We start from the raw sequence: 5,864 nt of genomic DNA on the forward strand, positions 1-5,864 counted from the left end.
CCCCAGGGCTCTAGCTCCAGGATCCACAGATTTAAACAGCAGCACCACCTCCTCTCTGGTTCTCCAGCTCCACAAGCCTCAGGCATGAACAACAGCACCCTCTCCTCCCTGGGTCTCCATATTCACTGCCCTCACTAGAACAGCAACACCAGGTCCTCCCTGGATCTCCAGCTCAGTGACTCTCAGACTTGAAAGGAAGCACGGGCTCCTCCGTGGGTCTCCGGAACCACGACACTCAAAACAGCACAGATCCTCGCTGAGTCTGCAGCTCCATGACGCTCAGACTAGAACAAGACCTCTCCTCCCTGGGTCGCCGGGTTCCAGACACTCTTACTACAACATTGCTCCTCCCTGGGTCTGCAGCTCCACGACCATCAAACTGGAACAAGACCTCTCCTCCCTGGATCGCCAGCTTCCAGACCCTAAAACTACAACATTGCTCCTCCCTGGGTCTGCAGGTCCATGACCGTCAAAGGAGAAAAAGACCTATCCTCCCTGGGTCGACAGCTTCCAGACTCTCTTACTACAACAACATTGCTCCTGCCTGGGTCTGCAGCTCCACAACCCTGAAACTAGAACAAGACTTCTCCTCTCTGGGTCTCCAGCTTCCCAACCCTCCAACTTCAACAATATTGCTTCTCCCAGGGTCTGCAGCTCCACAACCCTCAAACTAGAACGTGACCTCTCCTCCTTGGATCAGCAGCTTCCAGACTCTCGACCTTCAACAACATTGCTTCTGCCTGGTTCATCTAGACGACCCTCAAACTACAACATGCTCTCTCCTCCCTGGTTCGTCAGTTTCCAGACCCTCGAACATCAACAACATTGCTCCTGCTTGAGTCTGCAGCTCCACGACCCTCAAACTAGAACATGACCTCTCCTCCCTGGGTCGACAGCTTCCAGACTCTCTTACTACAACAACATTGCTCCTCCCTGGGTCTGCAGCTCCACAACCCTGAAACTAGAACATGACCTCTCCTCCCTGGGTCGCCAGCTTCCAGACCCTCGAACATCAACAACATTGCTCCTGCTTGAGTCTGCAGCTCCACGACCCTCAAACTACAACATGACCTCTCCTCCCTGGGTCGAAAGCTTCCAGACTCTCTTACTACAACATTGTTCCTGCCTGGGTGTTCATCTCCATGACCCTCAAACTAGAACAAGACCTCTCCTCCCTAGGTCCGTAGCTCCACGATCCTCAAACTAGAACATGATCTCTCCTCCCTGGGTCGCGGGTTTCCAGAACCTCGAACTTCAACAACATTGCTCCTCCCTGGGTCTGCAGCTCCATGACCCTCAAATGAGAACAAGACCTCTCCTCCCTTGGTGGACAGCTTCCAGATTCTCTTACTACAACATTGCTCCTGCCTGGGTGTTCATCTCTACGACCCTCAAACTAGAACAAGACCTCTCCTCCCTGGGTCTGTAGCTCCATGACCCTCAAACTAGAACAGGATCTCTCCTCCCTGGGTCGCCAGTTTCCAGACGCTCGAACTTCAACAACATTGCTTCTGCTTGGGTCTGCAGCTCCACGACCCTTGAACTACAACATGACCTCTCCTCCCTGGGTCGACAGCTTCCAGACCCTCGAACTACATCATTGCTCCTCCCTGGGTCTGTAGCGCCACGACCCTCAAACTAGAACATGACCTCTCCTCCCTGGGTCGCCAGGTTCCAGACCCTCTTACTACAACAACATTGCTCCTCCCTGGGTCTGCAGCTCCACGACCCTGAAACTAGAACATGACCTCTCCTCCCTGGGTCTCCAGCTTCCAGACCCTCGAACTTCAACAACATTGCTCCTGCTTGGGTCTGCAGCTCCACGACCCTCAAACTAGAAGAAGACTTCTCCTCCCTGGGTTGACAGCTTCCAGACCCTCGAACTACAACATTGCTTCTGCCTGGGTCTGCAGTTCCACGACCCTCAAACTAGAACAAGACTTCTCTTCCCTGGATCGACAGCTTCCAGACCCTTGAACTACAACATTGCTCCTCCCTGGGTCTGCAGCTCCACGACCCTGAAACTAGAACATGACCTCTCCTCCCTGGGTAGCCAGGTTCTAGACCCTCAAACTTCAACAATATTGCTCCTGCCTGGGTCTGCAACTCCACGACTCTCAAACTAGAAGAAGACCTCTCCTACCCGGGTCGACAGCTTCCAGACTCTCTTACTACAACGACATTGCTCCTCCCTGGTTCTGCAGTTCCACTACCCTCAAACTAGAACAAGACTTCTCCTCCCTGGGTCGTCAGCTTCCAGAACCTCAAACTTCAACAACATTGCTCCTCCCTGGGTCTGCAGCTCCACGACCCTCAAACTAGAACATGACCTCTCCTCCCTGGGTCGACAGTTTCCAGACCCTCTTACTACAACAACATTGCTCCTCCCTGGGTCTACAGCTCCACGACCCTGAAACTAGGACATGATCTCTCCTCCCCGGGTCGCCAGCTTCCAGACCCTCGAACTTCAACAACATTGCTCCTCCTTGCGTCTGCAGCTCCACGACCCTCAAACTAGAATAAGACTTTTCCTCCCTGGGTTGACAGCTTCAAGTCCCTCGAACGTCAACAACATTGCTCCTGCCTGGGTCTGCAGTTCCATGACCCTTGAACTACAACATGACCTCTCCTCCCTGGGTCGACAGCTTCCAGACCCTCGAACTACAACATTGCTCCTCCCTGGGTCTGTAGCTCCACAACCCTCAAACTAGAACATGACCTCTCCTCCCTGGGTCGCCAGGTTCCAGACCCTCGAACTTCAACAACATTTTACCTGCCTGGGTCTGCAGCTCCACGACCGTCAAACTAGAACAAGACCTCTCCTCCCTGGGTCGCCAGGTTCCAGACCCTCGAACTAAAACAACATTGCTCCTCCCTGGGTCTGTAACTCCCCTACCCTCAAACTAGAACATGACCTCTCCTCCCTGGGTCGCCGGCTTCCAGACTCTCAAATTACAACAGTGCTCCTCCCTGGGTCTGCAGCTCCACGACCCTCAAACTAGAACATGACCTCTCCTTCCTGGGTCGCCAGCTTCCAGACCTTTGAACTTCAACAACATTGCTCCTCCCTGGGTCTGTAGCTCCACCACCCTCAAACTAGAACATGACCTCTCCTCCCTGGGTCGCCAGGTTCCAGACCCTCGAACTTCAACAACATTGCTCCTGCTTAGGTTTGCAGCTCCACGACCCTCACCCTAAAACAGCAGCACCAGCTCCTTCCTGGACCTCCAGTTCAATGCCTCTCAGACTTCAAAGGCAGCACCGGCTCCACCCTCCGGCTCCAGTTCAAACACAATCAGATTTGAGCAGTGGCAGCACCAACTCCTGTCTGGCTTTTCCGCTTCATGATTCTTAAACTAGAATAACAGCACCATCTTCTCCCTGAGTCTGCAGCTCCACGATCCTCAAACTGGAACAGCAGTACCAGCTCCTGTGGGATCTTCAACTCCATGACCCTAAGGCATCAGTGGCAGCATCGGCTCCTCCCATGGGCTCCAGCTCCAGGACCCTCAGACTGGAACAAAAACACCAACTCCTCCCCATGCCTCCAGCTCCTTGACCCTCATAAACAATCCCTTCTCATGAAATGTAGCAGTCAGGAAAACTGCAGCGGAAGTAAACGAATAAATGTTTTCCTTTCTAATTGATGTTTCTTTTCTGTTCACGCAAGTCAGGAAACTTTTCTACTTTCCATCAATCTTGCAGTCTACTTATATTCAATTGTAAGGTGGAAATCCACCATTTGAAATGACCTTTAGAAACGTAGTCATTCATTTTTACTATGATCTTATCTCACAGCTCTAGAAACCATCTTTCACTTTGCCTGTGCAGAAGTCTTGGGAACATTCAAACTATGAATTTACTTGGTTGAGATTCCTAGAATACACATTATCCCCAAAGGTTCCTGCCCTCCTTAAAATCTTCTAACACGTTCCCGTCACCTGAGCATAAGTGCCAGGTCCCATCCATAGCCCACAGTGCCCAGCACGGCCCTGCCCTCTGCCCTGACCTTATGGTCTCCCCTCTGCAGTTACTTTCCTGCCAGACAGGCCTCTGTCACTTCCCCAAACCACACGGGCTCAGGCGTGACTCCGGGCCTTTCCCCCTGCTGTGCCCTCTGCGTGGAGTGCCTTTCCCCGGCTCCCCGTCCTCCTCTCAACCCGCTCCGCTCCAGCCTGCTGCTCATCCCTCAGGTCGATGAACACACGATGGCCTCCCCGCATAGGCCTTTGCACATGCTGTTCTCTGCGCCTGAAACACTTCCCCCCAACCATCTGGGTTCACTTTTCTAATTACCATTCATCCTTGGAGTCTCCACTGAAATTTCACCCCCCGCCCGCCCCCATCACTTGTAATGGGAACTTTCTCATTACAGCGTTTTGCACACTTCTAATTATTCTATTAGGCTGGTGCAGAAGTCATCTCAGTTTTTGCCATTACTTTTAATGAACTGCAGCACCAGCTCCTCCCTACTTTTGATGGCCATTACCTTTAATGGTAAAAACCGGGATCACTGCTGCACCAACCTAATAGAATAATTTATATTTATTCATCCATCATCTGTCTTCCCCTCCAGAAAGTTAGCTCCATGAGAATAGGGACCAAATCTACTCCGATCACTCCACCTTCCTAGCACATTGTCAATAATTATTTACCAACTGACTGATAGAGAAATATCTTCATTGTTGCTGGGATGAGCCACATAACATGACACGCCCCTTTGAAAGTCAATGTCATGGACACTTAGCATTTGCTTTTCACCCCTGCACCCGTGGCTTGGCAGGGCTTAGGCTGATCTAGTCTGGGCTTGACTCCAGGCTGAGGGTTGGAACTCTGCGTGCTCCGCACACCTCTCATCCTGCAGCCGGAGCTGAAGTTCCCTGGGGCACACTCGTCTCGTGGGAAAACTCAAGAGCAATAGAGAGCAGGCCTGGCAGTGCCGACACATTCCAGGCTTCTGTCTGTGCCGTGTCTGTGAAAATCTCGTTGGCATAAGCAAGTCACCCAGCCATGAGCAATACTTATGGGATGGTATTTGCAATGGTGTCTGCAGGTTTAGGCCGATGTTATTCCCTGTGGAGGACAGAGAAGCCTCAGTTGGCCTCCGACTGTTGGCAGGAACAAGATATTAGGTTGGCGCAAAACAACCATAAGCCCCAGGTGGCCTGTGCCCAGTGAGACAGGAGAGGGGCAGGAAGAACTGTGGGAGCTAAGGGAGGCTCCCACCCCCAGGCCCCTCTCCCGCTTGCCCCCATCTCTGCTTTTTTTTTTTTTTTTTCTCGAGACAGGCTCTGACTCTGTCACCCAGGCTGAAGTGCAATGTTGCGATCTTGGCTTACTCCAACCTCTGCATCCCAGGCTTGAGCAATCCTCCCTCCTCAGCCTCCCCAGTGACTGAGAACCACAGGCATATGGCATCACACCCAGCTAATTTTTTTTTTTTTTTTTTTTTTGTAGACACAGGATTTTGCCATGTTGCCCAGGCTGGTCTCGAACTCCTGAGCTCAAGCAATCTGCCCGCCTCGATCTCCCAAAGGGCAGGGATTACAGACATGAGTCACTAAGTCCAGACTGCTTTTTCTTTACAGTACTTGGAACGTTCTAATGTGCTAAGTACGTGTGTATTTTCTTTCTTTTTTCTCTTCCCTAGAATAGGAACTTAATGTGGGCAGGTATTTTTGTTTATCTCATTTATCACCCTATCCCCAGTGGCTGGAATAGTGTCTGGCACATGAATGGTGTGTTCTAAATAAATATTTTTAACAAATAAATAAACAAGATATCCTACAAGAGAAAGCTAGTATTTGGAACTCACCCATCAATAGAACCAAAAAGCCGAAGACCTTTAGCCTGTCCCGACCTCT

At 51.3% G+C, this 5,864-nt stretch overlaps 1 long non-coding RNA gene across 3 annotated transcripts; it reads left to right on the forward strand.

The window, feature by feature from the left end:
- Positions 1-289: 289 nt before the first annotated feature.
- Positions 290-3,640, forward strand: LOC117068886. Of its 3 annotated transcripts, none has more exons than XR_004431274.1 (2): positions 290-458; positions 655-3,640. It is a non-coding gene; the product is annotated as an uncharacterized LOC117068886 (long non-coding RNA). The 3 variants fall into 3 exon arrangements; XR_004431275.1 differs by having other exon boundaries at positions 848-3,640; XR_004431276.1 differs by having other exon boundaries at positions 1,044-3,640.
- The last annotated feature ends 2,224 nt before the right edge of the window (positions 3,641-5,864 follow it).

This window comes from Trachypithecus francoisi, unplaced genomic scaffold, assembly GCF_009764315.1.
Source record: "Trachypithecus francoisi isolate TF-2019V2 unplaced genomic scaffold, Tfra_2.0 Lachesis_group21, whole genome shotgun sequence".
NCBI classification, from domain to species: Eukaryota; Metazoa; Chordata; class Mammalia; order Primates; family Cercopithecidae; genus Trachypithecus; species Trachypithecus francoisi.